We start from the raw sequence: 10,644 nt of genomic DNA, 5'->3' as shown, positions 1-10,644 counted from the left end.
ACTATAGGTTATAAATATAATATGATATGTTGGTTATCATATTTATTTATAATAAATTAATTATGTGATAATTAATTCTTTTTCTCTAATAACCAATTGAATGAGAGGTTATTGGAAGTTTTATGGTAATTTTGAGATAAAAGGAAAATGGTTTTCATAAATTAGAAGTTGCCTCATTCGGAAAGTACTCACAATCTAAGCTATCAAGTGAAAAAGTTTCACTAAGCGATAGCGTTGAGAAACTACATGATTAGCTAAGTGATCACTTACCTTTGACTATACGATAGTTAATCAGTTGATCGTTGCTACACGATCGAGTAGCATAGTCTATGTGATAGGCTGTTATTTACTAAACGATCGAGCACATCGTCTATACGATAGACCAGTTTCTTATCTCCCACTTGGTCGATCGTCTACTCGATCGTAGTCCTCCAGTCTCTTCCTCAAGCCAAGATCAGACAGAGCCCACAACTCTTAGATTCTCACACCGAGAATACCAAGGTAAATCATTGTGTTGGTGTCCTTACGCAGTTTGTGAATCGAGTTGGACTTGATTGGGTTCGAGGAGCTGTTGGCTATTCGTGTTGCTCGTGTGTTGTTCGTTGCGTTTGAGTGTTGCTATTATTGGATGCATTAGAGACTGATCGAGGGATTCTTGAAGAATGGTTCTTCAAAGGTATGCATCCTCTATCCCTTATATCATCTTAAAGCATGCTGTAATTTCTGTATATACATGACCTGTTAGTTTCCATTTTTAGACTGTAATGGTTAGTGTTCAATTCGAATGGAATTTGGAACGATCCTTTCTGCTGCTCATGGAAATCCTCATGTTTGATCTTCTTCAATTGGTATCAGAGCCAGGTTCTTCTATATTCTAAATACCATTTCTACATTGAACTACTTTCATAGTTGTGGTGGGTTTTAAGGTTTCTGCCTTGCGTTTAAGAGCTAAATATGTTTGTAGATGTGTTGATGAATGTTTACGGGATGGTTGTCTTTGTTTAAAGCTTTCTTTACGTTTACAAAGTGTTAATTTGTAAGGGCCCCTGCGTTTTTGGGCATATTTAACAAGCAATCGAGTATGTATTCAAAGTGTTTGAAGTTTGTTTGAGTCGTTCATGATGAATTTTCAATGCATGAAGATGCAATTCTTATCGAGGAAGAAAACCAACGGTTTGTTGTATCGTATAGCCTAAGGTAAACGATTATTGAGATTTGGCTAAACGATCAGGTAGAAATGTTGTACCCATCGTGTAGTATTTACTAAATGATCGTAATTCCAAACGATGGGGTAAAGAGTTTACTCTCTCGTATAGTGTTGGTTGCTCGATCGCGTGGATGCTAGAGGTAAACGATCGTATAAAGCATTTGACGCTCATCGTTTAATAAAAGGTGCGCGCACTAAACGGTCGTGTAGTTCAGCATGCCTCATCGCATTGTCACTGACTACCCCATCACCAGGTATACAATACCTTGACGGTTGTTCAACGATCGTTTAGACGATTATTGATAACTTGTAGAAATACAAGTTATTGTGGCTCAAAAGTTGAAACAATTAGGGTCTTTAATGATAAAATCTCATCATTTATAGAGAAAACGCATGGAACTCGAACACTCTCAAACTCATGCAAAAGAATGTTTATTGTTAAAATACTACGACACTAATGCATGATATTGCAAGATCTCAACAAATATTCTAAGTGTTGTAGGCAAAGTCTAACGCATGGGGCATGCGTCGAAGGAATTCAATGCAGGGAAGATTCATTGATTGAGGCTGTTTGTGTCAAATCACCACTTGCCAGCATGGGCATCTAGAGCGGGCGACGTCTGAAAAGAATCTGAGTGTAAAGCGGCTGACCAGGGTATGGAATTTATTGCTGCCCATCATCAAGTTGGAGAAGACCGATGCCTATAAATAGAAGAAATCCCACCAGATGAACGAATCTTGGATCTTAGACCATTTACCTCATTGCATAATTATAAAATTTTAAGACCGCCAATCCGAGGAAATAGAATCGAATAATCTACCTGATTTTTGCTAGAGTTGTGCTGTGGTGACGAGAAGAACAAGAGGGAAGAAAACTGAGCTCGAGAGAGACATTTCTTCCAATTCTTCCATAAGTGGTTGTACACGAACTAGAATTGAGCCAAAGGGGACAAGAGATTATACTCTGTGGCTTGACTCCTTTCATTTCATCCTACTTACCATTTTCATCTTCTTAGTTGATTAAGTGTTGGTTTTGTAAAGATAATCAGTTTCTTTATAAATTCACATATTTGATCTATTATACTTTGCCACTCTTTATTTCTTGTTTATGTAGGATGCATCTATAACTTCATGCAAAATTCCATTTTGAAATGCTTAAACCATCTAAATTAATTAGTAAAAGTAGCTTTAGCTTAAATTATTCGAGAGAATAAGTAAGTCAGCATCAAGTTAAAAATGCTTAGTATATCTAGAAATAGACGCACTAGTGTTTTATTGCATCCTGTGATTGACGCATACATCCTAGAGATAGGTATTGTATGATATTCGCATTGAGAAGTGTCGAATAGAGTCTTAACGCATAAACGGGGATAAACAAGTCATCTCATTCACATTATATTCTTGTTCGTGTACATTTAACTTAGATCGACGCATATCACCTGCATCAAACTCCATTTTTCACACGACCCCTTATCCTTTACTTGACCCTTTTGTATCTTCTTGCACACACACAGCAGCTTAGTGTAAATAAATAATTTCTACATTTACTTAGGATATTTCTACAACAGTTACAACGTAAGGCCTGCGTTAGCTTTAATCTGAATCCCTGAGTTCGACCCTAGACTTACCAGGAAACTAAGTTGGATTTATACTTGGATCTGAGTCAGGAAAACTTGAACGTCTATAGAGGAGTGTCATGCATCCAGTTGCACATCACTAACGCATCAACACGTCACTAACGCGTCATAAACACATAAATGCATCATTCATTTTTATACTTTTCCAATTACTTTATACAATGCACTCCTAAGCTCGAATCACAAAATCAACGAACAAGTTTTTGGCTTCGTTGCTGGGGATTCAGTAACAAAACTAACCAGAGATTTTGCTTGTATCTTTTGTAGGAAAACTGCAGCTGAGGGAGTATTATGAGCTAATCTGAAGCTTGTAAACATTTATGAGTAGGGAAAGCACCCCTGAACTTGTATACGACCTCGAAGTTGAAAGGACCTTTCGACAAAGAAATCGATCTAATCGTCGCCGTAGGTTAAGGAAACAACTACTCAGACAATAAACCAGGCAACAACAAATGGCGGATGAACAAGTGAATCATAACTTAGCTCAACAGCTAGCCCACACTGCGCAAAATCCTATCATAATGGCAAATAGTAGTACGCGTCCCATGCGGGAGTATGCGTTTCTTGGGTTGTATGATTTCTCACCAAGGATCATATATCCAACGCCAGATGGGACAAGATTTGAGATGAAATCTGTGATGTTACAAATGCTCTAATCAGCTGGACAATTTGGGGGTGCTCGAAGAGAAGACGGTCATGCCCACATGAAATGTGTCCTAGAGACATGTAACTTGTTTGTGATTCCTGGAATCACTCTAGAAGCTATCAGGCTATCTTTATTCCCATATTCTCTGCGTGACAACGCAAAGTAATGGGTAAGTTCTTTGGAGCCTGGAGAGATCACGACCTGGGAAAAGTTGGTGGAGAAATTCATGTAGAAATACTTCCCACCCACCACAAACGCAAGGAGGCGAAGAGAGATCATGAACTTCGAGCAGGAAGAAGTTGAAACCTTGAGTGCCGCATGGGAGCGCTTTAAAGGATTAGTCAAGAATTGCCCCAATCATGGACTACCGTTAACCATCCAGATGGAGACTTTCTATGGCGGATTAAACAGAGCATCTCAAATGGCAGCCGACGCAACTACAGCTGGTGGTATCATGGACAAATCTTATAATGAAGCTAAGGAAATACTGGACCACATAGCCAAGCATAATATAGAATGGGTGGATGACACTTACGACGCAAGAGCAGAAAGGAAGAGGCGATCTCAGAATGTGAATTCTATTGACTCTAACGCAATAGCCACGCTCTTTGCACAAGTGGCTACTATCATAAACCTTTTGTAGAATATGTCACTGGGGAACGCATCAAATTTAAAAAAGTTAAATCATGTAGAAACATTCGTATAGCTCATGGTTAGCTGTGTGGGCTGTGGAGATCCCCATTCTTACTCTGATAGCCCACAAAATCCGTAATCGGTATGCTTTATTAAAAATAACCCATTCTCAAACACATATAATCTCGGATGGAGGAACCATCCAAATTTCTCTTGGGTAGGTAATCAACAAGAGCCACACCACTCAGGAGTAAACCAGCAGCAAAGGCAAGGACCGCCGCTTGGATTCTAGCCAACACAATAGCCATACCAACAATCCTTTAATAGAGGAAGTCATGCATCGAGTTCAACATCTTCGCTTGAAAACCTCTTAAAGAAGTATATTGCCCAGAACAATGCATTGCTAAAAAGCCAGGCGTCTTCCATCAGAACTCTAGAGATACAGGTGGGGTAGATTGCAAGTGAGTTGAAGAATCGACAGTCAGGAGTCTTGCCCAGCAATACGGAAACCCCAGGGAATAACCACGGAGTAGTAGAGTTGATGCGGGAGGATGACACAAATACGTTCAAGGTAAATGGACAAGGAGTGAAACCCTACTTTGAAGATGGTGTAGAATGACAGAAGTCATCCCTCAAATTACGCAAAGCCAACTGAGGCTTGCGTCGAAGCATCCCTGTGTTCACATCGACACATATACCAGGGACGCTTCTTCAACCTTCATTTCTTTTGCATTACGTATTTTATGACTGCGTTTGTGTTTACTCTGATTTTTTGCTTATCTTTGCGTTATGTTTTAAGTTGATTGATGATTGTTATCACTTTCCTATTTAAGAGGTTTATTTAATTTAAATAAAAAAAAAATTGTGTACAACCGGAAAAAGCTTAGGATGGTAATAAAACTGATGCGTTGGACTTAAGCCAACGCATGGCCCAAACCGAAAGGACGCATCTCGAAAACACAAAACACTCGATTGCCTAGAAACCCTAGGTACATCCTTTCGTCTACTTAATAAATGAGGATGTTAGGCGCCACCTAACGTCACCACATCCTTTTCCCCCGACCTATAAAACGCAAACCTTCGAAATCTCTTATTCTTCCACCTTTTTCAATTTTAATTCGAAAACAATCCTAGCTCCTGAAACCTTACCTCCCTTCAATCAAGTCCATTACTCCGGTCAGCCTTCAGCAACAATGTCTTCAGGATCTGACAGCCAAAACCAGTCACTAAGCTATGAAGGCGTATCACCGGTAAGTTCCTTCTCATCTTCTTCTGCTTCAATGTCGCCCCCTCCAAACCCTCGTCGAACCTCGAAAACTCCCTTTCTGACCAAGCCTTCGCACGACAGGCCTTCCTTCATATCCCAACGACCATCTCGATCGAAACCCATCGAAACCACCACAAATTCGAAATCCTCTAAAACCCACCAAAAACCCAAAATCGCTGCAAAACCTAAACCAAAAACTCCCACCAAACCAAGGCGGCAGCGCCCTTCTTCCTCTACAGCTGCCGAGAAACCCTATACAAAGCCCGCCCTACCACCATTTATTCCAAATATTATGCCGGTGGATGCAACATATGACCCTATTCCCGCTCATCTCTACACCGCACCATCGCCCGCAGTGCGTCCACTTCCCTCATTTTCCATCCAACCCTTAGCCACCATTTACTCCATTGAAGCAGAAGAAGCTAGCCAACCCCTTCAACTGCCTTCACCCATTGTCATTTCATCTCTTTGGTCGCTGCATACCCCATCCGACATCTCGCCAATCACTCCTCTCAGGCCCAGCTCTAATAGTCCTGCGTCAGAGCAAAATAGCGCAGAACTTGTGGAATTGGCTAGAAGAGACGAGCAAGAAATTTTTAGAGTGATTTTGGCAAGTTTAAATCAGGGCCAAGTAGAAGAGGAACAAGTGATGCGTCCTGACCCTACCGACGCATCAATTGAAATTGATGAAGCGAAGCGTTATGCAATGATGTTTGAAGCAGAGTTGGAAGAAGAATAAGAGGGAGAAAGGGAAATTGGCCCGGACGCGTCGCAACCTCGCCAATCTAATGTGGATGAAGGGCTATCGAAAGAAAAGAGAGTGATGAGGAAAAGGAAATTAATTGTGGAGGATGAAGAAGAGCAGTTCGCATATGGTCCTGAGGATGTAACGCATGAAAGCTGCTCAAGGTCTAGAGTGTTTGAAAAGGAATTGGAGCAATACCAGCCCGCACAACAGGGGCGAAGGAAGTCGGCCCTCCAAAAAGAGTTGGAAAATGGATTAAGGGAGCTGGCGCGGGAAGCTAAAGCACACGAAGCGGGTAAATGCAAGGTAACTGACACGTTACTTAAACAAACCAAAAGGAGGAAGCACCAATTTAGTGACATCCTTGTCGAGAAGGGCTTCTTCCCTGAACATAACCCATTATCGCCATATATAACTGAAAATTTGGATGCAATGGGCTGGGTTCAACTATGCGTTGGGCATACGAGGATTTGACCCAACCTTGTCTACCAATTTTATAACAGTGAGTTTGATATGAAGAGAAATACGACGTTCGTTGATGGTGTTTTGGTGCGCTTTTTAGCTGAAAAAATCAATGAAGTGTTCAATATTGCAAGTAACTTGGATGCAGAGGGAAACTACATCTTGGAACATCCAACTCCAAGCCAAATAAAAGATGCGTTAGGAGTAGTGGCCAAACCTAGAAGCACATGGCAAACATCAAGAAATGGAGTAAAGATCTTAGCTTCCAGGAATCTGAAACCAGACGCAAACTTATGGTATTATTTAATTAAGAAAAGCATCATGCCTACAACGCATGATGAAACATTATCAAGAGAACGTGTCCTGGCCACTTACTGCATCATGCAGCGCAGTTCTCTAGACATAGGGAGGATAATAAGGGACAAGATCAAAGCTATTAAAGCAAAACCACGAGGACAACTCTATTTCCCTTGGCTGATCAGTGCGCTGTGTGAACGCGGGGCATCCCTCTAGGGGATGATTAGGAGGAAATTGATGGTCTAATGGATATCAAGTTGATCAGGCGTCTGCTTCACGGTTCGCCCCACCAGCTTGCCCTACCTCGGAAGGACGCGGTAGCCAGACCTCGACCCTTCCAACGCGCTCCCAAAATAAGATGCATCTGGGTGATTGAACACATGATGAAGCTTCGAAAAATGAAGATTACGAAGCGGAGCATCTACTGATGAAGAAGCGCGGCCAAACTTAAACATACCACCCCCAAAATCACCTTTTGGCCCCGTAAGAAAGGATTCTTGATCCAACGCAGCACGAGACTACCAATTTAGATCAAAAAATCCCTAGTCCCCTTCCTTTTCCCTTACCAGCTCCAATTCCAACTTTTGTACCTCATTCAATTATTTTTGAACCAACTGGGTTAGGGTCAAGCAACGCAGGAAATATTGAAGACCCAGTTGAAAGAACTGAAGAGCCAACACCGCCACACCCACACATTGATATTGACGAGTTGAAAACTTTCATTAGTGATCAACTCAGACCATTGAAACTTAAATTGGCATACAACAAAATAGGGTTCTAAGGGATTACATACAGCAGCAAACAAGAAGAATGCAGGACCAGTTTGTCTACACAATACAATATATTAATCAGGTCCTGGTTGGAATGTTTGCCTTGCCACTGCTACCTGCTCACCTAAGGAACCCTCTGCGCTTTATGGATGAAGACCCTGCCGAAGAACGCAGGGATGACGCGCCAGCACAATAAATTTGGGGGTGTTAGCTACTTTGTTTTATTTATTAATCTTTTGTATTTGTTTGATATGTTTGTTTATTCCATTACTGAGTTATCCAATGAAATGAATGAAATTTCTATCATTTTTCATCCTTGCGGTTGTCCTTAGCATACCTTTTTGTTCTTTAGCTATTTTCTCTTCTTGTGCGTTGTTTTACCTCAATGATAATATGAAATTTACAAGTACAGAGTATGCATTAGGAAAATAAACAAACCTGAACTTTTCTAAAAAGTCTACATGTTTTCTTTCTAATGCATGCAAGGTTTAAATTAAAACTCCTTTCGAAACTCTCAAAGCCTTTTCAAAATTTTGTTTATCTTTTAGCAATGAGGATTTAGCTGATCTCCAAAATTTGGGGTGAGGGAAATCCAAGTTAAGACACACTAATCGAGTACATCAAAAAGAAAGGAAACAAAATAGAAAGATGTTAAACACAAACTCCTCTATCGTTACTCTAAAAGAAAACCTCAAATTGGCATGAGTTAAAAATTGGAACATGCACTTAGCCGTAGTTGGATGCTCGCATGACACCCGTGGGGGCAAGCCAAAACGAAGTTAAGTCTCCTAGACCAATGTGTCCCAAAACTCCTTTATCTAGTTTAAAGAAGTTGTATCTTGAAACGCATGTATGCTAGATATGAGTTTAGTTGTGAAAGCTCTCATCCGTAGTTGGATGCTCGCATGACACCCATGGGTGAAAGCCAAAATGAAAGTGGGATATTTGGAACAACGCATGGGTAACTGAAAATTTATACTTTTTCTTTTAACCAACATTTATTTTAAAAGCATCTAATGCATTACTGGTATAGAAAAAACGAGAATGTTTTGAGAAACGAAAGGAGTTATTGACAAAAAGCTTGCTGCACCTGAAATAAAACATTCTTCCTTTTAGAAAAGAATCAACCTGCGTTATATTTTTCAAACTCTAGTCTCAAGCTTATAAGTGAATATGATGAGAGGTGGACCCTGCACACTAAAGACAATGGAGATAACAAAGAATTATTTGTGGAATGCTCGAGGACAAGTATTGTTCAAATTTGGGGGTGTGATAACTTGTTGAAATACAAGATATTATGGCTCAAAAGTTGGAACAATTAGGGTCTTTAATGATAAAATCTCATCATTTTTAGAGAGAACGCATGGAATTACTCGAATACTCTCAAACTCATGCAAAAGAATGTTTATTGCTAAAATACTGCGACATTAACGCATGATATTGTAGGTTCTCGACAAATATTCTAAGTGTTGCAGACAAAGTCTAACGCATGGGGCATGCGTCGGAGATTGAACTCTGTGGCTTGACTCCTTTCATTTCATCCTACTTACCGTTTTCATCTTCTCAGCTGATTAAGTGTTGGTTTTGTAAAGATAATCAGTTTCTTTATAAATTCACATATTTGATCTATCATACTTTGCCACTATTTATTTCTTGTTTATGTCGGATGCATCTATAACTTCATGCAAAATTCCATTTCGAAATGCTTAAACCAACTAAATCAATTGGTAAAAGAAACTTTAGCTTAAATTATTCGAGAGAATAAGTAAGCCAGCATCAAGTTAGAAATGCTTAGTATATCTAGAGATAGACGCACTGGTGTGTTTATTGCATCCCCTGATTGACGCATACATCCTAGAGATAGGTATTGTATGATATTCGCATTGAGAAGTGCCAAATAGAGTCTAACGCATAAACGGAGATAAACAAGTCATCTCATTCACATCATATTCTTGTTCATGTACATCTAATTTAGATCGACGCATATCACTTGCATCAAACTCCATTTTTCACACAACCCCTTATCCTCTACTTGACCCTTTTGTATCTTCTTGCACACACACAACAACTTAGTGTAAATAACCCATTTCTAAATTTACTTAGGATATTTCTACAACAGTTACAATGCAAGGTTTGCGTTAGTTTTAATCTAAATCCCTGAGTTCGTGTCTGGACTTACCAGAAAACTGAGTTGGATTTATACTTGGATCTGAGTCAGGAAAACTTGAACGTCTATAGAGGAGTGTCATGCATCCTATTGCACATCACTAACGCGTCATAAACGCATCAACACATCATTCATATTTACAGTTTTCCAATTACTTTATACAATACACTTCTAAGCTCGAATCACGAAATCAACGAACAAATATGCTTCACCGCATCGTTGTCATTTAATTGATCATGTAAGGCTTGCATTGCACGATGCGCACTGCATGATTGCATGACCTCATGCTTCATCGCATAGTCAAAGGTACATGATCATTGCTAAACGATCGTTTATGCTCATACAACATTGCTAAATGATTGAGTAAAGAGTTTACTCTCTCGTGTAAGCGATCACAAGGATTTGGTACACGATTAAGGAGACGCATTTCTTCGCCCAGACGGTTCAAGACCCAATTTGCTTGTTTGAACCGAAGACTCATTGTGCTTTATAATAGTTAGCTTTGTTTTTTTTTCTTTTTTTTTGAGGATTTGAGGCTAATTATCCCGGTTCATCAACTTTTATTTAATGTACATTAGATGTATGTTGGTTTATATGCCAAAGTGTATGACATATAGATTTAAAACCCATCTTAGGTTATGCATTTTATTTATGCACCATATATTATAAGTGTTATAATATAGTTTTTGGCATGATGAAATTACAAGAAAGCATGCGCATGCATCATGAAATATAAGAGTTATATTTATGCATGCATTAAGCATATTCATGCATCATCTTTATATTATTAGAGTTATAGTATAAGGGTGTATG

General features: G+C 39.6%; 1 non-coding gene across 1 annotated transcript; it reads right to left on the bottom strand.

The window, feature by feature from the left end:
• Positions 1-3,752: 3,752 nt before the first annotated feature.
• Positions 3,753-3,856, bottom strand: LOC120089604 (small nucleolar RNA R71). Its single transcript, XR_005485277.1, has one exon. It is a non-coding gene; the product is annotated as a small nucleolar RNA R71 (small nucleolar RNA).
• Positions 3,857-10,644: the final 6,788 nt, after the last annotated feature.

The sequence above is a fragment of the Benincasa hispida genome, chromosome 10 (assembly GCF_027475165.1).
Source record: "Benincasa hispida cultivar pf3 chromosome 10, pf3_genome.v1.1, whole genome shotgun sequence".
Classification (NCBI taxonomy): Eukaryota; Viridiplantae; Streptophyta; class Magnoliopsida; order Cucurbitales; family Cucurbitaceae; genus Benincasa; species Benincasa hispida.
Note: the sequence above shows the minus strand (reverse complement) of the source record. Positions and strands in the feature narration are given on the sequence as shown.